This window comes from Haliotis cracherodii, unplaced genomic scaffold (genome assembly GCF_022045235.1).
Source record: "Haliotis cracherodii isolate W230 unplaced genomic scaffold, xgHalCrac1.p SCAF_38, whole genome shotgun sequence".
Taxonomy (NCBI): domain Eukaryota; kingdom Metazoa; phylum Mollusca; class Gastropoda; order Lepetellida; family Haliotidae; genus Haliotis; species Haliotis cracherodii.
Genome location: NW_027266295.1, coordinates 1,996,532 through 2,022,863, shown reverse-complemented (window position 1 = coordinate 2,022,863; position 26,332 = coordinate 1,996,532). Strand labels below are relative to the sequence as shown.

General features: G+C 44.1%; 30 non-coding genes and 4 pseudogenes across 30 annotated transcripts; all 34 read left to right on the top strand.

The window, feature by feature from the left end:
* Positions 1-339: 339 nt before the first annotated feature.
* LOC139478086 (U1 spliceosomal RNA) lies at positions 340-503 on the top strand. Its single transcript, XR_011654279.1, has one exon. It is a non-coding gene; the product is annotated as a U1 spliceosomal RNA (small nuclear RNA).
* Positions 504-919: 416 nt separating this feature from the next.
* LOC139478085 (U1 spliceosomal RNA) lies at positions 920-1,083 on the top strand. The gene has a single exon (XR_011654278.1). It is a non-coding gene; the product is annotated as a U1 spliceosomal RNA (small nuclear RNA).
* Positions 1,084-1,499: 416 nt separating this feature from the next.
* On the top strand, positions 1,500-1,663 carry LOC139478084 (U1 spliceosomal RNA). Its single transcript, XR_011654277.1, has one exon. It is a non-coding gene; the product is annotated as a U1 spliceosomal RNA (small nuclear RNA).
* A 1,935-nt stretch (positions 1,664-3,598) lies between these two features.
* Positions 3,599-3,736, top strand: LOC139478047 (U1 spliceosomal RNA; annotated as a pseudogene).
* Positions 3,737-4,152: 416 nt separating this feature from the next.
* Positions 4,153-4,316, top strand: LOC139478083 (U1 spliceosomal RNA). The gene has a single exon (XR_011654276.1). It is a non-coding gene; the product is annotated as a U1 spliceosomal RNA (small nuclear RNA).
* Positions 4,317-4,732: 416 nt separating this feature from the next.
* On the top strand, positions 4,733-4,896 carry LOC139478082 (U1 spliceosomal RNA). Its single transcript, XR_011654275.1, has one exon. It is a non-coding gene; the product is annotated as a U1 spliceosomal RNA (small nuclear RNA).
* A 416-nt stretch (positions 4,897-5,312) lies between these two features.
* Positions 5,313-5,476, top strand: LOC139478080 (U1 spliceosomal RNA). The gene has a single exon (XR_011654273.1). It is a non-coding gene; the product is annotated as a U1 spliceosomal RNA (small nuclear RNA).
* Positions 5,477-5,892: 416 nt separating this feature from the next.
* On the top strand, positions 5,893-6,056 carry LOC139478079 (U1 spliceosomal RNA). Its single transcript, XR_011654272.1, has one exon. It is a non-coding gene; the product is annotated as a U1 spliceosomal RNA (small nuclear RNA).
* Positions 6,057-6,472: 416 nt separating this feature from the next.
* LOC139478078 (U1 spliceosomal RNA) lies at positions 6,473-6,636 on the top strand. The gene has a single exon (XR_011654271.1). It is a non-coding gene; the product is annotated as a U1 spliceosomal RNA (small nuclear RNA).
* A 416-nt stretch (positions 6,637-7,052) lies between these two features.
* On the top strand, positions 7,053-7,216 carry LOC139478077 (U1 spliceosomal RNA). Its single transcript, XR_011654270.1, has one exon. It is a non-coding gene; the product is annotated as a U1 spliceosomal RNA (small nuclear RNA).
* A 416-nt stretch (positions 7,217-7,632) lies between these two features.
* Positions 7,633-7,796, top strand: LOC139478076 (U1 spliceosomal RNA). Its single transcript, XR_011654269.1, has one exon. It is a non-coding gene; the product is annotated as a U1 spliceosomal RNA (small nuclear RNA).
* Positions 7,797-8,212: 416 nt separating this feature from the next.
* Positions 8,213-8,376, top strand: LOC139478075 (U1 spliceosomal RNA). Its single transcript, XR_011654268.1, has one exon. It is a non-coding gene; the product is annotated as a U1 spliceosomal RNA (small nuclear RNA).
* A 416-nt stretch (positions 8,377-8,792) lies between these two features.
* LOC139478074 (U1 spliceosomal RNA) lies at positions 8,793-8,956 on the top strand. The gene has a single exon (XR_011654267.1). It is a non-coding gene; the product is annotated as a U1 spliceosomal RNA (small nuclear RNA).
* Positions 8,957-9,372: 416 nt separating this feature from the next.
* LOC139478073 (U1 spliceosomal RNA) lies at positions 9,373-9,536 on the top strand. Its single transcript, XR_011654266.1, has one exon. It is a non-coding gene; the product is annotated as a U1 spliceosomal RNA (small nuclear RNA).
* Positions 9,537-9,952: 416 nt separating this feature from the next.
* Positions 9,953-10,116, top strand: LOC139478072 (U1 spliceosomal RNA). The gene has a single exon (XR_011654265.1). It is a non-coding gene; the product is annotated as a U1 spliceosomal RNA (small nuclear RNA).
* A 416-nt stretch (positions 10,117-10,532) lies between these two features.
* On the top strand, positions 10,533-10,696 carry LOC139478070 (U1 spliceosomal RNA). Its single transcript, XR_011654264.1, has one exon. It is a non-coding gene; the product is annotated as a U1 spliceosomal RNA (small nuclear RNA).
* Positions 10,697-11,112: 416 nt separating this feature from the next.
* Positions 11,113-11,276, top strand: LOC139478068 (U1 spliceosomal RNA). The gene has a single exon (XR_011654262.1). It is a non-coding gene; the product is annotated as a U1 spliceosomal RNA (small nuclear RNA).
* Positions 11,277-11,692: 416 nt separating this feature from the next.
* Positions 11,693-11,856, top strand: LOC139478067 (U1 spliceosomal RNA). The gene has a single exon (XR_011654261.1). It is a non-coding gene; the product is annotated as a U1 spliceosomal RNA (small nuclear RNA).
* Positions 11,857-12,272: 416 nt separating this feature from the next.
* On the top strand, positions 12,273-12,436 carry LOC139478066 (U1 spliceosomal RNA). The gene has a single exon (XR_011654260.1). It is a non-coding gene; the product is annotated as a U1 spliceosomal RNA (small nuclear RNA).
* Positions 12,437-12,852: 416 nt separating this feature from the next.
* On the top strand, positions 12,853-13,016 carry LOC139478065 (U1 spliceosomal RNA). Its single transcript, XR_011654259.1, has one exon. It is a non-coding gene; the product is annotated as a U1 spliceosomal RNA (small nuclear RNA).
* Positions 13,017-13,432: 416 nt separating this feature from the next.
* On the top strand, positions 13,433-13,596 carry LOC139478064 (U1 spliceosomal RNA). The gene has a single exon (XR_011654258.1). It is a non-coding gene; the product is annotated as a U1 spliceosomal RNA (small nuclear RNA).
* A 416-nt stretch (positions 13,597-14,012) lies between these two features.
* On the top strand, positions 14,013-14,176 carry LOC139478063 (U1 spliceosomal RNA). Its single transcript, XR_011654257.1, has one exon. It is a non-coding gene; the product is annotated as a U1 spliceosomal RNA (small nuclear RNA).
* A 416-nt stretch (positions 14,177-14,592) lies between these two features.
* On the top strand, positions 14,593-14,756 carry LOC139478062 (U1 spliceosomal RNA). The gene has a single exon (XR_011654256.1). It is a non-coding gene; the product is annotated as a U1 spliceosomal RNA (small nuclear RNA).
* Positions 14,757-15,171: 415 nt separating this feature from the next.
* Positions 15,172-15,335, top strand: LOC139478061 (U1 spliceosomal RNA). Its single transcript, XR_011654255.1, has one exon. It is a non-coding gene; the product is annotated as a U1 spliceosomal RNA (small nuclear RNA).
* A 2,037-nt stretch (positions 15,336-17,372) lies between these two features.
* On the top strand, positions 17,373-17,510 carry LOC139478050 (U1 spliceosomal RNA; annotated as a pseudogene).
* Positions 17,511-17,925: 415 nt separating this feature from the next.
* Positions 17,926-18,089, top strand: LOC139478060 (U1 spliceosomal RNA). The gene has a single exon (XR_011654254.1). It is a non-coding gene; the product is annotated as a U1 spliceosomal RNA (small nuclear RNA).
* A 2,200-nt stretch (positions 18,090-20,289) lies between these two features.
* LOC139478046 (U1 spliceosomal RNA) lies at positions 20,290-20,427 on the top strand (annotated as a pseudogene).
* A 415-nt stretch (positions 20,428-20,842) lies between these two features.
* Positions 20,843-21,006, top strand: LOC139478059 (U1 spliceosomal RNA). The gene has a single exon (XR_011654253.1). It is a non-coding gene; the product is annotated as a U1 spliceosomal RNA (small nuclear RNA).
* Positions 21,007-21,421: 415 nt separating this feature from the next.
* LOC139478057 (U1 spliceosomal RNA) lies at positions 21,422-21,585 on the top strand. The gene has a single exon (XR_011654251.1). It is a non-coding gene; the product is annotated as a U1 spliceosomal RNA (small nuclear RNA).
* Positions 21,586-22,000: 415 nt separating this feature from the next.
* LOC139478056 (U1 spliceosomal RNA) lies at positions 22,001-22,164 on the top strand. The gene has a single exon (XR_011654250.1). It is a non-coding gene; the product is annotated as a U1 spliceosomal RNA (small nuclear RNA).
* A 415-nt stretch (positions 22,165-22,579) lies between these two features.
* On the top strand, positions 22,580-22,743 carry LOC139478048 (U1 spliceosomal RNA). Its single transcript, XR_011654249.1, has one exon. It is a non-coding gene; the product is annotated as a U1 spliceosomal RNA (small nuclear RNA).
* Positions 22,744-23,158: 415 nt separating this feature from the next.
* On the top strand, positions 23,159-23,322 carry LOC139478036 (U1 spliceosomal RNA). Its single transcript, XR_011654241.1, has one exon. It is a non-coding gene; the product is annotated as a U1 spliceosomal RNA (small nuclear RNA).
* Positions 23,323-23,737: 415 nt separating this feature from the next.
* On the top strand, positions 23,738-23,901 carry LOC139478025 (U1 spliceosomal RNA). Its single transcript, XR_011654230.1, has one exon. It is a non-coding gene; the product is annotated as a U1 spliceosomal RNA (small nuclear RNA).
* Positions 23,902-25,934: 2,033 nt separating this feature from the next.
* On the top strand, positions 25,935-26,072 carry LOC139478052 (U1 spliceosomal RNA; annotated as a pseudogene).
* Positions 26,073-26,332: the final 260 nt, after the last annotated feature.

Below are 26,332 nucleotides of genomic sequence, written 5' to 3'. Positions count from 1 at the left end.
TTGTTGTTGTGATTGTTGTGTTTGTTTTGCCGAGTAGCTCCCAAGGAGAAAGATAGGACCCGGAAGGAAACTTGGGTGTTGACATGGAAGTTGCCTCCCCTGGGTACCTGGCGTCAGGTGCATGTCTATGCAGCCTAAAATGCAAATAAAGCCATTTCTGTCTGGTTTTTCCTGTCAATAATCTTTGCATAAAGCGAACGGGTGAATGTAGTGCCATGTACAGGGAAGTATATACATGTTTGAACAGAAATGGAATATATGTGAAGTGTTGTTTAAAACACACCCGAGTGAGGTGATGTGCATGTTTGTAGTGATGGTTAGGAAGCTGCAGTTTCAGGCATACTTACCTGGCACAGGCTTTACAGTGATCCGCAAGGCTGTGGGCCCGGGGCGAGACCTTTCCATTGCACATCGGCTTGGTTGACCCCTGCGATCATCCCAAATGTGGACGACTCGGGTGCGCAATTTATAAGTGTGGGGGACTGCGTTCGCGCTCTCCCCTGGAAAAAACAATCAAAAAATAGAAATGCCTTATTTTCATTCTATTCGTCTATCATGACATGTCCAGTTGTAGTTGTAGTTGTTGTTGTGATTGTTGTGTTTGTTTTGCCGAGCAGCTCCCAAGGAGAAAGATAGGACCCGGAAGGAAACTTGGGTGTTGACATGGAAGTTGCCTCCCCTGGGTACCTGGCGTCAGGTGCATGTCTGTGCAGCCTAAAATGCAAATAAAGCCATTTCTGTCTGGTTTTTCCTGTCAATAATCTTTGCATAAAGCGAACGGGTGAATGTAGTGCCATGTACAGGGAAGTATATACATGTTTGAACAGAAATGGAATATATGTGAAGTGTTGTTTAAAACACACCCGAGTGAGGTGATGTGCATGTTTGTAGTGATGGTTAGGAAGCTGCAGTTTCAGGCATACTTACCTGGCACAGGCTTTACAGTGATCCGCAAGGCTGTGGGCCCGGGGCGAGACCTTTCCATTGCACATCGGCTTGGTTGACCCCTGCGATCATCCCAAATGTGGACGACTCGGGTGCGCAATTTATAAGTGTGGGGGACTGCGTTCGCGCTCTCCCCTGGAAAAAACAATCAAAAAATAGAAATGCCTTATTTTCATTCTATTTGTCTATCATGACATGTCCAGTTGTAGTTGTAGTTGTTGTTGTGATTGTTGTGTTTGTTTTGCCGAGTAGCTCCCAAGGAGAAAGATAGGACCCGGAAGGAAACTTGGGTGTTGACATGGAAGTTGCCTCCCCTGGGTACCTGGCGTCAGGTGCATGTCTATGCAGCCTAAAATGCAAATAAAGCCATTTCTGTCTGGTTTTTCCTGTCAATAATCTTTGCATAAAGCGAACGGGTGAATGTAGTGCCATGTACAGGGAAGTATATACATGTTTGAACAGAAATGGAATATATGTGAAGTGTTGTTTAAAACACACCCGAGTGAGGTGATGTGCATGTTTGTAGTGATGGTTAGGAAGCTGCAGTTTCAGGCATACTTACCTGGCACAGGCTTTACAGTGATCCGCAAGGCTGTGGGCCCGGGGCGAGACCTTTCCATTGCACATCGGCTTGGTTGACCCCTGCGATCATCCCAAATGTGGACGACTCGGGTGCGCAATTTATAAGTGTGGGGGACTGCGTTCGCGCTCTCCCCTGGAAAAAACAATCAAAAAATAGAAATGCCTTATTTTCATTCTATTTGTCTATCATGACATGTCCAGTTGTAGTTGTAGTTGTTGTTGTGATTGTTGTGTTTGTTTTGCCGAGTAGCTCCCAAGGAGAAAGATAGGACCCGGAAGGAAACTTGGGTGTTGACATGGAAGTTGCCTCCCCTGGGTACCTGGCGTCAGGTGCATGTCTATGCAGCCTAAAATGCAAATAAAGCCATTTCTGTCTGGTTTTTCCTGTCAATAATCTTTGCATAAAGCGAACGGGTGAATGTAGTGCCATGTACAGGGAAGTATATACATGTTTGAACAGAAATGGAATATATGTGAAGTGTTGTTTAAAACACACCCGAGTGAGGTGATGTGCATGTTTGTAGTGATGGTTAGGAAGCTGCAGTTTCAGGCATACTTACCTGGCACAGGCTTTCCAGTGACTAAGTATATGAGCAATAATCAGGTTTTTTCCTTCCACAGATCTACGAGCGGGCATCAGTCATAGACTGTGTGACTTTGAGTAGTCTCCCCTCACTTACCATGGCTTGCACTACAGTCATCAACGCTGGACCTATTCCTGAGGAGTGCATTGATAAGGAAGTAGAGACCAGGACAGTCCGGATCCATACATCAACAAGAGTTTCTACAGTTCCAGAGTATATTCATCTTTTGAAGACAGCTGTTCCTGACTTTTCTGTGGAACATGTTGCCGGAGTATGGAAAACAGAATATTTTGGACAGGTTTTTGTTACTTTGGACTCGGTGGAAGAAGCAAAAAGGCTAACGGAACTACAAAGTATCGTGTTTGAGGATAACACGATCTCCTTCTATGAATATGGACGTTACATGGTTCCTCTGAGGATACATTGGCTTCAGGCTACAGTCAAATCCTCCTTTCTACAAGACTATTTCTCCAAGTTTGGCAAAGTTGTGGAGGTATTGCGAGAATATGTTGAAGTGGATGATGTTAAGGTGTTTTCGGGAGTACGAATTGTGAAGATGGACGTGACAGAAGAAGAAAAAGGCAAGATTCCACACATAGTCAGATTTGGTGACAAACAGTCTATGTTGATAACGGCCCCTGGACGAGCACCAATATGCCTGAGATGTCATTCTTTTGGACACGTACGAGCAAAGTGCCCTGGTACAAGTTCAGCAGATATAGCTGCCAAGGAGAAAGAATCCAGAGGACATACACTCTCGGTAGATTTAGACAGTGAGTCCGAGGAAGATGATGACATGGAAAGTGTTCACAGTCTAAAGGATCCTATTTCGGAGAAGGGCCTCAACAAGGACATAGTTATTACTGTACCAGCCGAAGTGATTACTGTACCAGCTGAGAAACTAGTATCAACAGAAATGCGGGAAATATCAGCGAATTCTTACAACCCTGATAATACGAGCAAGGACACAGAAGGAAAAAGAAAACAGCCTTTGAATCAGGACACGCCAGACGAGGAAGAGATAAAGAAGAAGAAGAGTGTGAAAGAAACTCAACAGTTACAAGACAAATATGTTTCTAGACCAAAGCATGTTGTTGTGAAACCAAGGAATGTTTCTGTCAGAGCGACAAAAACCAGTTGGGGTGTTACAGTGCATGAGGAGGACTTAGAGAAATACATGGACGCACTGAGGCTGTATGGACTGACTTACCGTGAAGTGTGTTGTGAAAAAACTAAGTTGATTAGGATTTTGAAAGGAAAACTGGAAGATTCTGAGATTCCTAAGGGACAAGATTCTATTGACCATAAATTTACTTGCCCTTTAATTATTTAATATGTTTCCGTCTTTAAGAATTATTGTTAGTGGCCATCATCTCAACTCTGTGATATTTCTTTTAATTTTTGAGGTGATGGCCTAGGCACTGTCTGCACATGTAAAAGTTTCAGTGAATAAACTTTATTAAAAACAAAAAAAAAAAAAAAAAAAAAAAAAAACAAGGCTGTGGGCCCGGGGCGAGACCTTTCCATTGCACATCGGCTTGGTTGACCCCTGCGATCATCCCAAATGTGGACGACTCGGGTGCGCAATTTATAAGTGTGGGGGACTGCGTTCGCGCTCTCCCCTGGAAAAAACAATCAAAAAATAGAAATGCCTTATTTTCATTCTATTTGTCTATCATGACATGTCCAGTTGTAGTTGTAGTTGTTGTTGTGATTGTTGTGTTTGTTTTGCCGAGTAGCTCCCAAGGAGAAAGATAGGACCCGGAAGGAAACTTGGGTGTTGACATGGAAGTTGCCTCCCCTGGGTACCTGGCGTCAGGTGCATGTCTATGCAGCCTAAAATGCAAATAAAGCCATTTCTGTCTGGTTTTTCCTGTCAATAATCTTTGCATAAAGCGAACGGGTGAATGTAGTGCCATGTACAGGGAAGTATATACATGTTTGAACAGAAATGGAATATATGTGAAGTGTTGTTTAAAACACACCCGAGTGAGGTGATGTGCATGTTTGTAGTGATGGTTAGGAAGCTGCAGTTTCAGGCATACTTACCTGGCACAGGCTTTACAGTGATCCGCAAGGCTGTGGGCCCGGGGCGAGACCTTTCCATTGCACATCGGCTTGGTTGACCCCTGCGATCATCCCAAATGTGGACGACTCGGGTGCGCAATTTATAAGTGTGGGGGACTGCGTTCGCGCTCTCCCCTGGAAAAAACAATCAAAAAATAGAAATGCCTTATTTTCATTCTATTTGTCTATCATGACATGTCCAGTTGTAGTTGTAGTTGTTGTTGTGATTGTTGTGTTTGTTTTGCCGAGTAGCTCCCAAGGAGAAAGATAGGACCCGGAAGGAAACTTGGGTGTTGACATGGAAGTTGCCTCCCCTGGGTACCTGGCGTCAGGTGCATGTCTATGCAGCCTAAAATGCAAATAAAGCCATTTCTGTCTGGTTTTTCCTGTCAATAATCTTTGCATAAAGCGAACGGGTGAATGTAGTGCCATGTACAGGGAAGTATATACATGTTTGAACAGAAATGGAATATATGTGAAGTGTTGTTTAAAACACACCCGAGTGAGGTGATGTGCATGTTTGTAGTGATGGTTAGGAAGCTGCAGTTTCAGGCATACTTACCTGGCACAGGCTTTACAGTGATCCGCAAGGCTGTGGGCCCGGGGCGAGACCTTTCCATTGCACATCGGCTTGGTTGACCCCTGCGATCATCCCAAATGTGGACGACTCGGGTGCGCAATTTATAAGTGTGGGGGACTGCGTTCGCGCTCTCCCCTGGAAAAAACAATCAAAAAATAGAAATGCCTTATTTTCATTCTATTTGTCTATCATGACATGTCCAGTTGTAGTTGTAGTTGTTGTTGTGATTGTTGTGTTTGTTTTGCCGAGTAGCTCCCAAGGAGAAAGATAGGACCCGGAAGGAAACTTGGGTGTTGACATGGAAGTTGCCTCCCCTGGGTACCTGGCGTCAGGTGCATGTCTATGCAGCCTAAAATGCAAATAAAGCCATTTCTGTCTGGTTTTTCCTGTCAATAATCTTTGCATAAAGCGAACGGGTGAATGTAGTGCCATGTACAGGGAAGTATATACATGTTTGAACAGAAATGGAATATATGTGAAGTGTTGTTTAAAACACACCCGAGTGAGGTGATGTGCATGTTTGTAGTGATGGTTAGGAAGCTGCAGTTTCAGGCATACTTACCTGGCACAGGCTTTACAGTGATCCGCAAGGCTGTGGGCCCGGGGCGAGACCTTTCCATTGCACATCGGCTTGGTTGACCCCTGCGATCATCCCAAATGTGGACGACTCGGGTGCGCAATTTATAAGTGTGGGGGACTGCGTTCGCGCTCTCCCCTGGAAAAAACAATCAAAAAATAGAAATGCCTTATTTTCATTCTATTTGTCTATCATGACATGTCCAGTTGTAGTTGTAGTTGTTGTTGTGATTGTTGTGTTTGTTTTGCCGAGTAGCTCCCAAGGAGAAAGATAGGACCCGGAAGGAAACTTGGGTGTTGACATGGAAGTTGCCTCCCCTGGGTACCTGGCGTCAGGTGCATGTCTATGCAGCCTAAAATGCAAATAAAGCCATTTCTGTCTGGTTTTTCCTGTCAATAATCTTTGCATAAAGCGAACGGGTGAATGTAGTGCCATGTACAGGGAAGTATATACATGTTTGAACAGAAATGGAATATATGTGAAGTGTTGTTTAAAACACACCCGAGTGAGGTGATGTGCATGTTTGTAGTGATGGTTAGGAAGCTGCAGTTTCAGGCATACTTACCTGGCACAGGCTTTACAGTGATCCGCAAGGCTGTGGGCCCGGGGCGAGACCTTTCCATTGCACATCGGCTTGGTTGACCCCTGCGATCATCCCAAATGTGGACGACTCGGGTGCGCAATTTATAAGTGTGGGGGACTGCGTTCGCGCTCTCCCCTGGAAAAAACAATCAAAAAATAGAAATGCCTTATTTTCATTCTATTTGTCTATCATGACATGTCCAGTTGTAGTTGTAGTTGTTGTTGTGATTGTTGTGTTTGTTTTGCCGAGTAGCTCCCAAGGAGAAAGATAGGACCCGGAAGGAAACTTGGGTGTTGACATGGAAGTTGCCTCCCCTGGGTACCTGGCGTCAGGTGCATGTCTATGCAGCCTAAAATGCAAATAAAGCCATTTCTGTCTGGTTTTTCCTGTCAATAATCTTTGCATAAAGCGAACGGGTGAATGTAGTGCCATGTACAGGGAAGTATATACATGTTTGAACAGAAATGGAATATATGTGAAGTGTTGTTTAAAACACACCCGAGTGAGGTGATGTGCATGTTTGTAGTGATGGTTAGGAAGCTGCAGTTTCAGGCATACTTACCTGGCACAGGCTTTACAGTGATCCGCAAGGCTGTGGGCCCGGGGCGAGACCTTTCCATTGCACATCGGCTTGGTTGACCCCTGCGATCATCCCAAATGTGGACGACTCGGGTGCGCAATTTATAAGTGTGGGGGACTGCGTTCGCGCTCTCCCCTGGAAAAAACAATCAAAAAATAGAAATGCCTTATTTTCATTCTATTTGTCTATCATGACATGTCCAGTTGTAGTTGTAGTTGTTGTTGTGATTGTTGTGTTTGTTTTGCCGAGTAGCTCCCAAGGAGAAAGATAGGACCCGGAAGGAAACTTGGGTGTTGACATGGAAGTTGCCTCCCCTGGGTACCTGGCGTCAGGTGCATGTCTATGCAGCCTAAAATGCAAATAAAGCCATTTCTGTCTGGTTTTTCCTGTCAATAATCTTTGCATAAAGCGAACGGGTGAATGTAGTGCCATGTACAGGGAAGTATATACATGTTTGAACAGAAATGGAATATATGTGAAGTGTTGTTTAAAACACACCCGAGTGAGGTGATGTGCATGTTTGTAGTGATGGTTAGGAAGCTGCAGTTTCAGGCATACTTACCTGGCACAGGCTTTACAGTGATCCGCAAGGCTGTGGGCCCGGGGCGAGACCTTTCCATTGCACATCGGCTTGGTTGACCCCTGCGATCATCCCAAATGTGGACGACTCGGGTGCGCAATTTATAAGTGTGGGGGACTGCGTTCGCGCTCTCCCCTGGAAAAAACAATCAAAAAATAGAAATGCCTTATTTTCATTCTATTTGTCTATCATGACATGTCCAGTTGTAGTTGTAGTTGTTGTTGTGATTGTTGTGTTTGTTTTGCCGAGTAGCTCCCAAGGAGAAAGATAGGACCCGGAAGGAAACTTGGGTGTTGACATGGAAGTTGCCTCCCCTGGGTACCTGGCGTCAGGTGCATGTCTATGCAGCCTAAAATGCAAATAAAGCCATTTCTGTCTGGTTTTTCCTGTCAATAATCTTTGCATAAAGCGAACGGGTGAATGTAGTGCCATGTACAGGGAAGTATATACATGTTTGAACAGAAATGGAATATATGTGAAGTGTTGTTTAAAACACACCCGAGTGAGGTGATGTGCATGTTTGTAGTGATGGTTAGGAAGCTGCAGTTTCAGGCATACTTACCTGGCACAGGCTTTACAGTGATCCGCAAGGCTGTGGGCCCGGGGCGAGACCTTTCCATTGCACATCGGCTTGGTTGACCCCTGCGATCATCCCAAATGTGGACGACTCGGGTGCGCAATTTATAAGTGTGGGGGACTGCGTTCGCGCTCTCCCCTGGAAAAAACAATCAAAAAATAGAAATGCCTTATTTTCATTCTATTTGTCTATCATGACATGTCCAGTTGTAGTTGTAGTTGTTGTTGTGATTGTTGTGTTTGTTTTGCCGAGTAGCTCCCAAGGAGAAAGATAGGACCCGGAAGGAAACTTGGGTGTTGACATGGAAGTTGCCTCCCCTGGGTACCTGGCGTCAGGTGCATGTCTATGCAGCCTAAAATGCAAATAAAGCCATTTCTGTCTGGTTTTTCCTGTCAATAATCTTTGCATAAAGCGAACGGGTGAATGTAGTGCCATGTACAGGGAAGTATATACATGTTTGAACAGAAATGGAATATATGTGAAGTGTTGTTTAAAACACACCCGAGTGAGGTGATGTGCATGTTTGTAGTGATGGTTAGGAAGCTGCAGTTTCAGGCATACTTACCTGGCACAGGCTTTACAGTGATCCGCAAGGCTGTGGGCCCGGGGCGAGACCTTTCCATTGCACATCGGCTTGGTTGACCCCTGCGATCATCCCAAATGTGGACGACTCGGGTGCGCAATTTATAAGTGTGGGGGACTGCGTTCGCGCTCTCCCCTGGAAAAAACAATCAAAAAATAGAAATGCCTTATTTTCATTCTATTTGTCTATCATGACATGTCCAGTTGTAGTTGTAGTTGTTGTTGTGATTGTTGTGTTTGTTTTGCCGAGTAGCTCCCAAGGAGAAAGATAGGACCCGGAAGGAAACTTGGGTGTTGACATGGAAGTTGCCTCCCCTGGGTACCTGGCGTCAGGTGCATGTCTATGCAGCCTAAAATGCAAATAAAGCCATTTCTGTCTGGTTTTTCCTGTCAATAATCTTTGCATAAAGCGAACGGGTGAATGTAGTGCCATGTACAGGGAAGTATATACATGTTTGAACAGAAATGGAATATATGTGAAGTGTTGTTTAAAACACACCCGAGTGAGGTGATGTGCATGTTTGTAGTGATGGTTAGGAAGCTGCAGTTTCAGGCATACTTACCTGGCACAGGCTTTACAGTGATCCGCAAGGCTGTGGGCCCGGGGCGAGACCTTTCCATTGCACATCGGCTTGGTTGACCCCTGCGATCATCCCAAATGTGGACGACTCGGGTGCGCAATTTATAAGTGTGGGGGACTGCGTTCGCGCTCTCCCCTGGAAAAAACAATCAAAAAATAGAAATGCCTTATTTTCATTCTATTTGTCTATCATGACATGTCCAGTTGTAGTTGTAGTTGTTGTTGTGATTGTTGTGTTTGTTTTGCCGAGTAGCTCCCAAGGAGAAAGATAGGACCCGGAAGGAAACTTGGGTGTTGACATGGAAGTTGCCTCCCCTGGGTACCTGGCGTCAGGTGCATGTCTATGCAGCCTAAAATGCAAATAAAGCCATTTCTGTCTGGTTTTTCCTGTCAATAATCTTTGCATAAAGCGAACGGGTGAATGTAGTGCCATGTACAGGGAAGTATATACATGTTTGAACAGAAATGGAATATATGTGAAGTGTTGTTTAAAACACACCCGAGTGAGGTGATGTGCATGTTTGTAGTGATGGTTAGGAAGCTGCAGTTTCAGGCATACTTACCTGGCACAGGCTTTACAGTGATCCGCAAGGCTGTGGGCCCGGGGCGAGACCTTTCCATTGCACATCGGCTTGGTTGACCCCTGCGATCATCCCAAATGTGGACGACTCGGGTGCGCAATTTATAAGTGTGGGGGACTGCGTTCGCGCTCTCCCCTGGAAAAAACAATCAAAAAATAGAAATGCCTTATTTTCATTCTATTTGTCTATCATGACATGTCCAGTTGTAGTTGTAGTTGTTGTTGTGATTGTTGTGTTTGTTTTGCCGAGTAGCTCCCAAGGAGAAAGATAGGACCCGGAAGGAAACTTGGGTGTTGACATGGAAGTTGCCTCCCCTGGGTACCTGGCGTCAGGTGCATGTCTATGCAGCCTAAAATGCAAATAAAGCCATTTCTGTCTGGTTTTTCCTGTCAATAATCTTTGCATAAAGCGAACGGGTGAATGTAGTGCCATGTACAGGGAAGTATATACATGTTTGAACAGAAATGGAATATATGTGAAGTGTTGTTTAAAACACACCCGAGTGAGGTGATGTGCATGTTTGTAGTGATGGTTAGGAAGCTGCAGTTTCAGGCATACTTACCTGGCACAGGCTTTACAGTGATCCGCAAGGCTGTGGGCCCGGGGCGAGACCTTTCCATTGCACATCGGCTTGGTTGACCCCTGCGATCATCCCAAATGTGGACGACTCGGGTGCGCAATTTATAAGTGTGGGGGACTGCGTTCGCGCTCTCCCCTGGAAAAAACAATCAAAAAATAGAAATGCCTTATTTTCATTCTATTTGTCTATCATGACATGTCCAGTTGTAGTTGTAGTTGTTGTTGTGATTGTTGTGTTTGTTTTGCCGAGTAGCTCCCAAGGAGAAAGATAGGACCCGGAAGGAAACTTGGGTGTTGACATGGAAGTTGCCTCCCCTGGGTACCTGGCGTCAGGTGCATGTCTATGCAGCCTAAAATGCAAATAAAGCCATTTCTGTCTGGTTTTTCCTGTCAATAATCTTTGCATAAAGCGAACGGGTGAATGTAGTGCCATGTACAGGGAAGTATATACATGTTTGAACAGAAATGGAATATATGTGAAGTGTTGTTTAAAACACACCCGAGTGAGGTGATGTGCATGTTTGTAGTGATGGTTAGGAAGCTGCAGTTTCAGGCATACTTACCTGGCACAGGCTTTACAGTGATCCGCAAGGCTGTGGGCCCGGGGCGAGACCTTTCCATTGCACATCGGCTTGGTTGACCCCTGCGATCATCCCAAATGTGGACGACTCGGGTGCGCAATTTATAAGTGTGGGGGACTGCGTTCGCGCTCTCCCCTGGAAAAAACAATCAAAAAATAGAAATGCCTTATTTTCATTCTATTTGTCTATCATGACATGTCCAGTTGTAGTTGTAGTTGTTGTTGTGATTGTTGTGTTTGTTTTGCCGAGTAGCTCCCAAGGAGAAAGATAGGACCCGGAAGGAAACTTGGGTGTTGACATGGAAGTTGCCTCCCCTGGGTACCTGGCGTCAGGTGCATGTCTATGCAGCCTAAAATGCAAATAAAGCCATTTCTGTCTGGTTTTTCCTGTCAATAATCTTTGCATAAAGCGAACGGGTGAATGTAGTGCCATGTACAGGGAAGTATATACATGTTTGAACAGAAATGGAATATATGTGAAGTGTTGTTTAAAACACACCCGAGTGAGGTGATGTGCATGTTTGTAGTGATGGTTAGGAAGCTGCAGTTTCAGGCATACTTACCTGGCACAGGCTTTACAGTGATCCGCAAGGCTGTGGGCCCGGGGCGAGACCTTTCCATTGCACATCGGCTTGGTTGACCCCTGCGATCATCCCAAATGTGGACGACTCGGGTGCGCAATTTATAAGTGTGGGGGACTGCGTTCGCGCTCTCCCCTGGAAAAAACAATCAAAAAATAGAAATGCCTTATTTTCATTCTATTTGTCTATCATGACATGTCCAGTTGTAGTTGTAGTTGTTGTTGTGATTGTTGTGTTTGTTTTGCCGAGTAGCTCCCAAGGAGAAAGATAGGACCCGGAAGGAAACTTGGGTGTTGACATGGAAGTTGCCTCCCCTGGGTACCTGGCGTCAGGTGCATGTCTATGCAGCCTAAAATGCAAATAAAGCCATTTCTGTCTGGTTTTTCCTGTCAATAATCTTTGCATAAAGCGAACGGGTGAATGTAGTGCCATGTACAGGGAAGTATATACATGTTTGAACAGAAATGGAATATATGTGAAGTGTTGTTTAAAACACACCCGAGTGAGGTGATGTGCATGTTTGTAGTGATGGTTAGGAAGCTGCAGTTTCAGGCATACTTACCTGGCACAGGCTTTACAGTGATCCGCAAGGCTGTGGGCCCGGGGCGAGACCTTTCCATTGCACATCGGCTTGGTTGACCCCTGCGATCATCCCAAATGTGGACGACTCGGGTGCGCAATTTATAAGTGTGGGGGACTGCGTTCGCGCTCTCCCCTGGAAAAAACAATCAAAAAATAGAAATGCCTTATTTTCATTCTATTTGTCTATCATGACATGTCCAGTTGTAGTTGTAGTTGTTGTTGTGATTGTTGTGTTTGTTTTGCCGAGTAGCTCCCAAGGAGAAAGATAGGACCCGGAAGGAAACTTGGGTGTTGACATGGAAGTTGCCTCCCCTGGGTACCTGGCGTCAGGTGCATGTCTATGCAGCCTAAAATGCAAATAAAGCCATTTCTGTCTGGTTTTTCCTGTCAATAATCTTTGCATAAAGCGAACGGGTGAATGTAGTGCCATGTACAGGGAAGTATATACATGTTTGAACAGAAATGGAATATATGTGAAGTGTTGTTTAAAACACACCCGAGTGAGGTGATGTGCATGTTTGTAGTGATGGTTAGGAAGCTGCAGTTTCAGGCATACTTACCTGGCACAGGCTTTACAGTGATCCGCAAGGCTGTGGGCCCGGGGCGAGACCTTTCCATTGCACATCGGCTTGGTTGACCCCTGCGATCATCCCAAATGTGGACGACTCGGGTGCGCAATTTATAAGTGTGGGGGACTGCGTTCGCGCTCTCCCCTGGAAAAAACAATCAAAAAATAGAAATGCCTTATTTTCATTCTATTTGTCTATCATGACATGTCCAGTTGTAGTTGTAGTTGTTGTTGTGATTGTTGTGTTTGTTTTGCCGAGTAGCTCCCAAGGAGAAAGATAGGACCCGGAAGGAAACTTGGGTGTTGACATGGAAGTTGCCTCCCCTGGGTACCTGGCGTCAGGTGCATGTCTATGCAGCCTAAAATGCAAATAAAGCCATTTCTGTCTGGTTTTTCCTGTCAATAATCTTTGCATAAAGCGAACGGGTGAATGTAGTGCCATGTACAGGGAAGTATATACATGTTTGAACAGAAATGGAATATATGTGAAGTGTTGTTTAAAACACACCCGAGTGAGGTGATGTGCATGTTTGTAGTGATGGTTAGGAAGCTGCAGTTTCAGGCATACTTACCTGGCACAGGCTTTACAGTGATCCGCAAGGCTGTGGGCCCGGGGCGAGACCTTTCCATTGCACATCGGCTTGGTTGACCCCTGCGATCATCCCAAATGTGGACGACTCGGGTGCGCAATTTATAAGTGTGGGGGACTGCGTTCGCGCTCTCCCCTGGAAAAAACAATCAAAAAATAGAAATGCCTTATTTTCATTCTATTTGTCTATCATGACATGTCCAGTTGTAGTTGTAGTTGTTGTTGTGATTGTTGTGTTTGTTTTGCCGAGTAGCTCCCAAGGAGAAAGATAGGACCCGGAAGGAAACTTGGGTGTTGACATGGAAGTTGCCTCCCCTGGGTACCTGGCGTCAGGTGCATGTCTATGCAGCCTAAAATGCAAATAAAGCCATTTCTGTCTGGTTTTTCCTGTCAATAATCTTTGCATAAAGCGAACGGGTGAATGTAGTGCCATGTACAGGGAAGTATATACATGTTTGAACAGAAATGGAATATATGTGAAGTGTTGTTTAAAACACACCCGAGTGAGGTGATGTGCATGTTTGTAGTGATGGTTAGGAAGCTGCAGTTTCAGGCATACTTACCTGGCACAGGCTTTACAGTGATCCGCAAGGCTGTGGGCCCGGGGCGAGACCTTTCCATTGCACATCGGCTTGGTTGACCCCTGCGATCATCCCAAATGTGGACGACTCGGGTGCGCAATTTATAAGTGTGGGGGACTGCGTTCGCGCTCTCCCCTGGAAAAAACAATCAAAAAATAGAAATGCCTTATTTTCATTCTATTTGTCTATCATGACATGTCCAGTTGTAGTTGTAGTTGTTGTTGTGATTGTTGTGTTTGTTTTGCCGAGTAGCTCCCAAGGAGAAAGATAGGACCCGGAAGGAAACTTGGGTGTTGACATGGAAGTTGCCTCCCCTGGGTACCTGGCGTCAGGTGCATGTCTATGCAGCCTAAAATGCAAATAAAGCCATTTCTGTCTGGTTTTTCCTGTCAATAATCTTTGCATAAAGCGAACGGGTGAATGTAGTGCCATGTACAGGGAAGTATATACATGTTTGAACAGAAATGGAATATATGTGAAGTGTTGTTTAAAACACACCCGAGTGAGGTGATGTGCATGTTTGTAGTGATGGTTAGGAAGCTGCAGTTTCAGGCATACTTACCTGGCACAGGCTTTACAGTGATCCGCAAGGCTGTGGGCCCGGGGCGAGACCTTTCCATTGCACATCGGCTTGGTTGACCCCTGCGATCATCCCAAATGTGGACGACTCGGGTGCGCAATTTATAAGTGTGGGGGACTGCGTTCGCGCTCTCCCCTGGAAAAAACAATCAAAAAATAGAAATGCCTTATTTTCATTCTATTTGTCTATCATGACATGTCCAGTTGTAGTTGTAGTTGTTGTTGTGATTGTTGTGTTTGTTTTGCCGAGTAGCTCCCAAGGAGAAAGATAGGACCCGGAAGGAAACTTGGGTGTTGACATGGAAGTTGCCTCCCCTGGGTACCTGGCGTCAGGTGCATGTCTATGCAGCCTAAAATGCAAATAAAGCCATTTCTGTCTGGTTTTTCCTGTCAATAATCTTTGCATAAAGCGAACGGGTGAATGTAGTGCCATGTACAGGGAAGTATATACATGTTTGAACAGAAATGGAATATATGTGAAGTGTTGTTTAAAACACACCCGAGTGAGGTGATGTGCATGTTTGTAGTGATGGTTAGGAAGCTGCAGTTTCAGGCATACTTACCTGGCACAGGCTTTACAGTGATCCGCAAGGCTGTGGGCCCGGGGCGAGACCTTTCCATTGCACATCGGCTTGGTTGACCCCTGCGATCATCCCAAATGTGGACGACTCGGGTGCGCAATTTATAAGTGTGGGGGACTGCGTTCGCGCTCTCCCCTGGAAAAACCAATCAAAAATAGAAATGCCTTATTTTCATTCTATTTGTCTATCATGACATGTCCAGTTGTAGTTGTAGTTGTTGTTGTGATTGTTGTGTTTGTTTTGCCGAGTAGCTCCCAAGGAGAAAGATAGGACCCGGAAGGAAACTTGGGTGTTGACATGGAAGTTGCCTCCCCTGGGTACCTGGCGTCAGGTGCATGTCTATGCAGCCTAAAATGCAAATAAAGCCATTTCTGTCTGGTTTTTCCTGTCAATAATCTTTGCATAAAGCGAACGGGTGAATGTAGTGCCATGTACAGGGAAGTATATACATGTTTGAACAGAAATGGAATATATGTGAAGTGTTGTTTAAAACACACCCGAGTGAGGTGATGTGCATGTTTGTAGTGATGGTTAGGAAGCTGCAGTTTCAGGCATACTTACCTGGCACAGGCTTTACAGTGATCCGCAAGGCTGTGGGCCCGGGGCGAGACCTTTCCATTGCACATCGGCTTGGTTGACCCCTGCGATCATCCCAAATGTGGACGACTCGGGTGCGCAATTTATAAGTGTGGGGGACTGCGTTCGCGCTCTCCCCTGGAAAAACCAATCAAAAATAGAAATGCCTTATTTTCATTCTATTTGTCTATCATGACATGTCCAGTTGTAGTTGTAGTTGTTGTTGTGATTGTTGTGTTTGTTTTGCCGAGTAGCTCCCAAGGAGAAAGATAGGACCCGGAAGGAAACTTGGGTGTTGACATGGAAGTTGCCTCCCCTGGGTACCTGGCGTCAGGTGCATGTCTATGCAGCCTAAAATGCAAATAAAGCCATTTCTGTCTGGTTTTTCCTGTCAATAATCTTTGCATAAAGCGAACGGGTGAATGTAGTGCCATGTACAGGGAAGTATATACATGTTTGAACAGAAATGGAATATATGTGAAGTGTTGTTTAAAACACACCCGAGTGAGGTGATGTGCATGTTTGTAGTGATGGTTAGGAAGCTGCAGTTTCAGGCATACTTACCTGGCACAGGCTTTCCAGTGACTAAGTATATGAGTTCTAATTTTTGTTTTCTTACAGGTCTACGAGTGGGCATCAGTTTTTAACTGTGTGACTTTGAGTAGTCTCCCCTCACATACAATGGCTTCTACTGTTACCATCAACGCTGGCTCCATTCCTGAAGAATGTATTGACAAGGATGTTGAGAACAGGACAGTTCGGATTCACACCACATCCAGGATCTCCACAGTACCAGAGTATGTTCAACTCCTAAAGTCATCTGTGCCAGACTTTTCTATTGAACACTGTTCAGGTATATGGAAAACTGAACATTATGGACAAGTCTTTCTGACAATGGACTCGGAGGAAGAAGCCAAGAAACTTACCGATCTGCAAAGTGTTGCTTATGGGAATGAGAAGATCTTCTTCTATGAATATGGACGTTTTTTTGTTCCATTACGGATTCATTGGCTCCACGCCACTGTGAGATCATCCTTCGTTCGGGATTACTTCTCCAAGTTTGGTAAAGTTGTGGACGTTTTAAGAGAATATGTGGAAGTAGACAGCATGCAAGTGTTTTCCGGGGTTCGAATTGTCAAAATGGAGTTGACAGAAGACGAGAAAGACAAGATTCCTCACGTGGTTAGATTTGGAGAGAAACAGTCTATGCTAATAACAGCTCCTGGACGATCGCCAATATGCCTAAGGTGTCACTCTCTTGGTCATGTAAGATCAGCATGCCCTGGAACAAGTTCATCTGCAACTTCTGCTCGTGCAAAACAGCTCAAAGAACAAACTTTCGCTATTGAAATGGAAAATGAGTCTGAGGAAGATGATGATACTGATATGGAGAGTGTTGCCAGTCCAGTTCCTGTTGTGGAGACAGAGTTAGTGATTACAGTTCCAGCAGATAAACTAGTTTCAACAGAAATGCGAGAAATTTCAAAGCAGTCAGATCACATACTCATGAATGTGATAGATTCAGAAGGCAAGAGGAAGCAACCTTCACATCAGGATGAGGAAAAACTGAAAGATAAAAAGAAGAAGAAGAATGTAGAAAAAGAGACTGAAGTGATTTCATCACCAAACAGTTCAGACACGTCAGTTGCTAGTTGGGCGGAACAGTCATCGCAAAGTGAACTACTGCCAGACCGTAAGGACACAAAGGTTGTAAAAAAACCATGGAAGATTACTGTCAGTACTAAAATAACCAGGCGTCAGGACTCACACTTTTCAGCTGTTGAAATTAATGAGGAACACTTAAAGGAAATCATGAAAGCCTGGAAATCGAAAGGAATGGCAGATAAGGAAGTGTCTGTAAATATAAAAAGTTTAGAGAAGAGAATTAGAGAAAAAGCAGAACGTACTGCAGTTCCAAAAGGACTCCTTTTTGCTGAGATTGACTTTCCCATTGAAATAACATGAGTTAATCTGTTTACAAAAAAGACTTAAAGACAAAATGATTACAAGAGTTCATACCAATAGTTTCCTTCTTCTTTAAAAAGTATATTGTTAATGGCCATCATCTCAACTCTGTGATATTTTCTTTTATTTTTTGAGGTGATGGTCAAGGCACTGTCTGCACTTGTAAAAGTTTCCGTGAATAAACTTTATCAAAAAAAAAAAAAAAAAAAAAAAAAAAAAAAAAGGCTGTGGGCCCGGGGCGAGACCTTTCCATTGCACATCGGCTTGGTTGACCCCTGCGATCATCCCAAATGTGGACGACTCGGGTGCGCAATTTATAAGTGTGGGGGACTGCGTTCGCGCTCTCCCCTGGAAAAACCAATCAAAAATAGAAATGCCTTATTTTCATTCTATTTGTCTATCATGACATGTCCAGTTGTAGTTGTAGTTGTTGTTGTGATTGTTGTGTTTGTTTTGCCGAGTAGCTCCCAAGGAGAAAGATAGGACCCGGAAGGAAACTTGGGTGTTGACATGGAAGTTGCCTCCCCTGGGTACCTGGCGTCAGGTGCATGTCTATGCAGCCTAAAATGCAAATAAAGCCATTTCTGTCTGGTTTTTCCTGTCAATAATCTTTGCATAAAGCGAACGGGTGAATGTAGTGCCATGTACAGGGAAGTATATACATGTTTGAACAGAAATGGAATATATGTGAAGTGTTGTTTAAAACACACCCGAGTGAGGTGATGTGCATGTTTGTAGTGATGGTTAGGAAGCTGCAGTTTCAGGCATACTTACCTGGCACAGGCTTTACAGTGATCCGCAAGGCTGTGGGCCCGGGGCGAGACCTTTCCATTGCACATCGGCTTGGTTGACCCCTGCGATCATCCCAAATGTGGACGACTCGGGTGCGCAATTTATAAGTGTGGGGGACTGCGTTCGCGCTCTCCCCTGGAAAAACCAATCAAAAATAGAAATGCCTTATTTTCATTCTATTTGTCTATCATGACATGTCCAGTTGTAGTTGTAGTTGTTGTTGTGATTGTTGTGTTTGTTTTGCCGAGTAGCTCCCAAGGAGAAAGATAGGACCCGGAAGGAAACTTGGGTGTTGACATGGAAGTTGCCTCCCCTGGGTACCTGGCGTCAGGTGCATGTCTATGCAGCCTAAAATGCAAATAAAGCCATTTCTGTCTGGTTTTTCCTGTCAATAATCTTTGCATAAAGCGAACGGGTGAATGTAGTGCCATGTACAGGGAAGTATATACATGTTTGAACAGAAATGGAATATATGTGAAGTGTTGTTTAAAACACACCCGAGTGAGGTGATGTGCATGTTTGTAGTGATGGTTAGGAAGCTGCAGTTTCAGGCATACTTACCTGGCACAGGCTTTACAGCCATACGGGAAGTATCATCTCCTTCAGGAGTATTAAATGTTTTTCATGTGATTTTATTGTGTACTGACTCTTTACATTTTACAGGTCTACGAGCGGGTATCAGTCTCTGTACTGTGCGACTTTAATTAGTCTCCCCTCATTCAACATGTCCTACACTGCTGCTGTAAACGCTGGACCTATTCCGGAGGAGTACTTTGACAAAGAGGTAGAGAGTAGAACCGTCCGGATTTTCTCTACGGCAAGAGTTTTTACTGTACCAGAGTACGTTCATCTTCTCAAGTCGGCTGTGCCAGACCTTTCCTTGGACCAGTGTTCGGGGATATGGAAAACAGAACAATATGGACAAGTGTTTCTTACTTTGGGATCAGTAGAGGAAGCAAAGCGTTTAACAGATCTTCAAAGTGTTGTGTTCGGGAATGACAGGATCTATTTCTACGAATATGGACGATTTATCGTTTCCCTTAGGATCCACTGGCTTCATGCTACGGTGAAATCTTCGTTTCTTCAGGACTATTTCTCCAAGTTTGGAAAGGTTATCGAAGTGTTGCGGGAATATGTGGAGGTGGACAACACAAAAGTTTTCTCAGGTGTGCGAATTGTAAAAATGGAGTTGACTGAAGAAGAAAAAGAAATGATCCCGCACTTAGTCAGATTCGGAGATAAACAATCAATGCTGATAACGGTCCCTGGAAGATCCCCAATTTGTTTAAGATGCCATTCTCTCGGTCATGTCAGAGCAAAGTGCCCAGGTACCAGTTCCGCTGAAATTGCTGCTCGGGAAAAACAGCTGAGAGATCAAACTTTCTCGTTGGATGTGGAAAATGTTCCAGAGGATGATGATGATGATGATGATGACGATGATGATTTGGAGAGTGTACACAGTATGAAGCAGACTAGTGAAGATTTAGTCATTACTGTTCCAGTTGAAGAGAAAGATGTAGCTCCAGCTCCAATCACACGGAAGCAAGGTGAAAACGATTCAGAAGGAAAGAGAAAACAACCTTTGCAACAGGACATGTCAGATGAAAACATAAAGAAGAAAAAAAGTGAGACAAGTATTAGATCAGAAGAGACTTCAAGGATGGATACAGACCATAGTGACACACCTAAGAAAACGGCTCAACCATTGAAGACTTTTATTGGTAAAGAGAAATCAGAACAGACTTCAAAGATGGATACAGAACATAGTGACACACCCAAGAAGACAGTTCAACCAATGAAGACTTTTACTGGCAAGGTGAAAATGACCAGAAATAAAGACTCAAACAGCACATGTGTTCAGACAAATGTTGAGGAACTGGAGAGACTTAGGAAAGACTTCAGGAGACAAGGAATGACAAAGAAACAAAGTATTATGTACGGTAACTCACTGCAGAAGGTTTTGTTGTTAAAAGGTGAAAAACAGAAACTTCCCATAAAACGTGATTCTTTTGTGTATGAGATTACTGTCACAGAAGATGAAGTTGAACAGTATATCGACCCAAATGTGTTTAAAAATATTTAATTGCCTTTTGGACGTTTAACTTTCACGCATTTCCTTCTTTAAGAAAAGTATATTGTTAGTGGCCATCATCTAACCTCTGTGATATCATTCTTCTAAAGATGATGGTCAAAGCACTGTCTGCGAATGTAAAAAGTTTCCGGGAATAAACTTTATCAAAAAAAAAAAAAAAAAAAAAAAAAAAAAAAAAAAAAAAAAAAAAAAAAAAAAAAAAAAAAAAAAAAAAAAAAAAAAAAAAAAAAAAAAAAAAAAAAAAAAAAAAAAACAAGGCTGTGGGCCCGGGGCGAGACCTTTCCATTGCACATCGGCTTGGTTGACCCCTGCGATCATCCCAAATGTGGACGACTCGGGTGCGCAATTTATAAGTGTGGGGGACTGCGTTCGCGCTCTCCCCTGGAAAAACCAATCAAAAATAGAAATGCCTTATTTTCATTCTATTTGTCTATCATGACATGTCCAGTTGTAGTTGTAGTTGTTGTTGTGATTGTTGTGTTTGTTTTGCCGAGTAGCTCCCAAGGAGAAAGATAGGACCCGGAAGGAAACTTGGGTGTTGACATGGAAGTTGCCTCCCCTGGGTACCTGGCGTCAGGTGCATGTCTATGCAGCCTAAAATGCAAATAAAGCCATTTCTGTCTGGTTTTTCCTGTCAATAATCTTTGCATAAAGCGAACGGGTGAATGTAGTGCCATGTACAGGGAAGTATATACATGTTTGAACAGAAATGGAATATATGTGAAGTGTTGTTTAAAACACACCCGAGTGAGGTGATGTGCATGTTTGTAGTGATGGTTAGGAAGCTGCAGTTTCAGGCATACTTACCTGGCACAGGCTTTACAGTGATCCGCAAGGCTGTGGGCCCGGGGCGAGACCTTTCCATTGCACATCGGCTTGGTTGACCCCTGCGATCATCCCAAATGTGGACGACTCGGGTGCGCAATTTATAAGTGTGGGGGACTGCGTTCGCGCTCTCCCCTGGAAAAACCAATCAAAAATAGAAATGCCTTATTTTCATTCTATTTGTCTATCATGACATGTCCAGTTGTAGTTGTAGTTGTTGTTGTGATTGTTGTGTTTGTTTTGCCGAGTAGCTCCCAAGGAGAAAGATAGGACCCGGAAGGAAACTTGGGTGTTGACATGGAAGTTGCCTCCCCTGGGTACCTGGCGTCAGGTGCATGTCTATGCAGCCTAAAATGCAAATAAAGCCATTTCTGTCTGGTTTTTCCTGTCAATAATCTTTGCATAAAGCGAACGGGTGAATGTAGTGCCATGTACAGGGAAGTATATACATGTTTGAACAGAAATGGAATATATGTGAAGTGTTGTTTAAAACACACCCGAGTGAGGTGATGTGCATGTTTGTAGTGATGGTTAGGAAGCTGCAGTTTCAGGCATACTTACCTGGCACAGGCTTTACAGTGATCCGCAAGGCTGTGGGCCCGGGGCGAGACCTTTCCATTGCACATCGGCTTGGTTGACCCCTGCGATCATCCCAAATGTGGACGACTCGGGTGCGCAATTTATAAGTGTGGGGGACTGCGTTCGCGCTCTCCCCTGGAAAAACCAATCAAAAATAGAAATGCCTTATTTTCATTCTATTTGTCTATCATGACATGTCCAGTTGTAGTTGTAGTTGTTGTTGTGATTGTTGTGTTTGTTTTGCCGAGTAGCTCCCAAGGAGAAAGATAGGACCCGGAAGGAAACTTGGGTGTTGACATGGAAGTTGCCTCCCCTGGGTACCTGGCGTCAGGTGCATGTCTATGCAGCCTAAAATGCAAATAAAGCCATTTCTGTCTGGTTTTTCCTGTCAATAATCTTTGCATAAAGCGAACGGGTGAATGTAGTGCCATGTACAGGGAAGTATATACATGTTTGAACAGAAATGGAATATATGTGAAGTGTTGTTTAAAACACACCCGAGTGAGGTGATGTGCATGTTTGTAGTGATGGTTAGGAAGCTGCAGTTTCAGGCATACTTACCTGGCACAGGCTTTACAGTGATCCGCAAGGCTGTGGGCCCGGGGCGAGACCTTTCCATTGCACATCGGCTTGGTTGACCCCTGCGATCATCCCAAATGTGGACGACTCGGGTGCGCAATTTATAAGTGTGGGGGACTGCGTTCGCGCTCTCCCCTGGAAAAACCAATCAAAAATAGAAATGCCTTATTTTCATTCTATTTGTCTATCATGACATGTCCAGTTGTAGTTGTAGTTGTTGTTGTGATTGTTGTGTTTGTTTTGCCGAGTAGCTCCCAAGGAGAAAGATAGGACCCGGAAGGAAACTTGGGTGTTGACATGGAAGTTGCCTCCCCTGGGTACCTGGCGTCAGGTGCATGTCTATGCAGCCTAAAATGCAAATAAAGCCATTTCTGTCTGGTTTTTCCTGTCAATAATCTTTGCATAAAGCGAACGGGTGAATGTAGTGCCATGTACAGGGAAGTATATACATGTTTGAACAGAAATGGAATATATGTGAAGTGTTGTTTAAAACACACCCGAGTGAGGTGATGTGCATGTTTGTAGTGATGGTTAGGAAGCTGCAGTTTCAGGCATACTTACCTGGCACAGGCTTTACAGTGATCCGCAAGGCTGTGGGCCCGGGGCGAGACCTTTCCATTGCACATCGGCTTGGTTGACCCCTGCGATCATCCCAAATGTGGACGACTCGGGTGCGCAATTTATAAGTGTGGGGGACTGCGTTCGCGCTCTCCCCTGGAAAAACCAATCAAAAATAGAAATGCCTTATTTTCATTCTATTTGTCTATCATGACATGTCCAGTTGTAGTTGTAGTTGTTGTTGTGATTGTTGTGTTTGTTTTGCCGAGTAGCTCCCAAGGAGAAAGATAGGACCCGGAAGGAAACTTGGGTGTTGACATGGAAGTTGCCTCCCCTGGGTACCTGGCGTCAGGTGCATGTCTATGCAGCCTAAAATGCAAATAAAGCCATTTCTGTCTGGTTTTTCCTGTCAATAATCTTTGCATAAAGCGAACGGGTGAATGTAGTGCCATGTACAGGGAAGTATATACATGTTTGAACAGAAATGGAATATATGTGAAGTGTTGTTTAAAACACACCCGAGTGAGGTGATGTGCATGTTTGTAGTGATGGTTAGGAAGCTGCAGTTTCAGGCATACTTACCTGGCACAGGCTTTACAGTGATCCGCAAGGCTGTGGGCCCGGGGCGAGACCTTTCCATTGCACATCGGCTTGGTTGACCCCTGCGATCATCCCAAATGTGGACGACTCGGGTGCGCAATTTATAAGTGTGGGGGACTGCGTTCGCGCTCTCCCCTGGAAAAACCAATCAAAAATAGAAATGCCTTATTTTCATTCTATTTGTCTATCATGACATGTCCAGTTGTAGTTGTAGTTGTTGTTGTGATTGTTGTGTTTGTTTTGCCGAGTAGCTCCCAAGGAGAAAGATAGGACCCGGAAGGAAACTTGGGTGTTGACATGGAAGTTGCCTCCCCTGGGTACCTGGCGTCAGGTGCATGTCTATGCAGCCTAAAATGCAAATAAAGCCATTTCTGTCTGGTTTTTCCTGTCAATAATCTTTGCATAAAGCGAACGGGTGAATGTAGTGCCATGTACAGGGAAGTATATACATGTTTGAACAGAAATGGAATATATGTGAAGTGTTGTTTAAAACACACCCGAGTGAGGTGATGTGCATGTTTGTAGTGATGGTTAGGAAGCTGCAGTTTCAGGCATACTTACCTGGCACAGGCTTTACAGTGATCCGCAAGGCTGTGGGCCCGGGGCGAGACCTTTCCATTGCACATCGGCTTGGTTGACCCCTGCGATCATCCCAAATGTGGACGACTCGGGTGCGCAATTTATAAGTGTGGGGGACTGCGTTCGCGCTCTCCCCTGGAAAAACCAATCAAAAATAGAAATGCCTTATTTTCATTCTATTTGTCTATCATGACATGTCCAGTTGTAGTTGTAGTTGTTGTTGTGATTGTTGTGTTTGTTTTGCCGAGTAGCTCCCAAGGAGAAAGATAGGACCCGGAAGGAAACTTGGGTGTTGACATGGAAGTTGCCTCCCCTGGGTACCTGGCGTCAGGTGCATGTCTATGCAGCCTAAAATGCAAATAAAGCCATTTCTGTCTGGTTTTTCCTGTCAATAATCTTTGCATAAAGCGAACGGGTGAATGTAGTGCCATGTACAGGGAAGTATATACATGTTTGAACAGAAATGGAATATATGTGAAGTGTTGTTTAAAACACACCCGAGTGAGGTGATGTGCATGTTTGTAGTGATGGTTAGGAAGCTGCAGTTTCAGGCATACTTACCTGGCACAGGCTTTCCAGTGACTAAGTATATGAGTTCTAATTTTTGTTTTCTTACAGGTCTACGAGTGGGCATCAGTTTTTAACTGTGTGACTTTGAGTAGTCTCCCCTCACATACAATGGCTTCTACTGTTACCATCAACGCTGGCTCCATTCCTGAAGAATGTATTGACAAGGATGTTGAGAACAGGACAGTTCGGATTCACACCACATCCAGGATCTCCACAGTACCAGAGTATGTTCAACTCCTAAAGTCATCTGTGCCAGACTTTTCTATTGAACACTGTTCAGGTATATGGAAAACTGAACATTATGGACAAGTCTTTCTGACAATGGACTCGGAGGAAGAAGCCAAGAAACTTACCGATCTGCAAAGTGTTGCTTATGGGAATGAGAAGATCTTCTTCTATGAATATGGACGTTTTTTTGTTCCATTACGGATTCATTGGCTCCACGCCACTGTGAGATCATCCTTCGTTCGGGATTACTTCTCCAAGTTTGGTAAAGTTGTGGATGTTTTAAGAGAATATGTGGAAGTAGACAGCATGCAAGTGTTTTCCGGGGTTCGAATTGTCAAAATGGAGTTGACAGAAGACGAGAAAGACAAGATTCCTCACGTGGTTAGATTTGGAGAGAAACAGTCTATGCTAATAACAGCTCCTGGACGATCGCCAATATGCCTAAGGTGTCACTCTCTTGGTCATGTAAGATCAGCATGCCCTGGAACAAGTTCATCTGCAACTTCTGCTCGTGCAAAACAGCTCAAAGAACAAACTTTCGCTATTGAAATGGAAAATGAGTCTGAGGAAGATGATGATAATGATATGGAGAGTGTTGCCAGTCCAGTTCCTGTTGTGGAGACAGAGTTAGTGATTACAGTTCCAGCAGATAAACTAGTTTCAACAGAAATGCGAGAAATTTCAAAGCAGTCAGATCACATACTCATGAATGTGATAGATTCAGAAGGCAAGAGGAAGCAACCTTCACATCAGGATGAGGAAAAACTGAAAGATAAAAAGAAGAAGAAGAATGTAGAAAAAGAGACTGAAGTGACTTCATCACCAAACAGTTCAGACACGTCAGTTGCTAGTTGGGCGGAACAGTCATCGCAAAGTGAACTACTGCCAGACCGTAAGGACACAAAGGTTGTAAAAAAACCATGGAAGATTACTGTCAGTACTAAAATAACCAGGCGTCAGGACTCACACTTTTCAGCTGTTGAAATTAATGAGGAACACTTAAAGGAAATCATGAAAGCCTGGAAATCGAAAGGAATGGCAGATAAGGAAGTGTCTGTAAATATAAAAAGTTTAGAGAAGAGAATTAGAGAAAAAGCAGAACGTACTGCAGTTCCAAAAGGACTCCTTTTTGCTGAGATTGACTTTCCCATTGAAATAACATGAGTTAATCTGTTTACAAAAAAGACTTAAAGACAAAATGATTACAAGAGTTCATACCAATAGTTTCCTTCTTCTTTAAAAAGTATATTGTTAATGGCCATCATCTCAACTCTGTGATATTTTCTTTTATTTTTTGAGGTGATGGTCAAGGCACTGTCTGCACTTGTAAAAGTTTCCGTGAATAAACTTTATCAAAAACAAAAAAAAAAAAAAAAAAAGCAAGGCTGTGGGCCCGGGGCGAGACCTTTCCATTGCACATCGGCTTGGTTGACCCCTGCGATCATCCCAAATGTGGACGACTCGGGTGCGCAATTTATAAGTGTGGGGGACTGCGTTCGCGCTCTCCCCTGGAAAAACCAATCAAAAATAGAAATGCCTTATTTTCATTCTATTTGTCTATCATGACATGTCCAGTTGTAGTTGTAGTTGTTGTTGTGATTGTTGTGTTTGTTTTGCCGAGTAGCTCCCAAGGAGAAAGATAGGACCCGGAAGGAAACTTGGGTGTTGACATGGAAGTTGCCTCCCCTGGGTACCTGGCGTCAGGTGCATGTCTATGCAGCCTAAAATGCAAATAAAGCCATTTCTGTCTGGTTTTTCCTGTCAATAATCT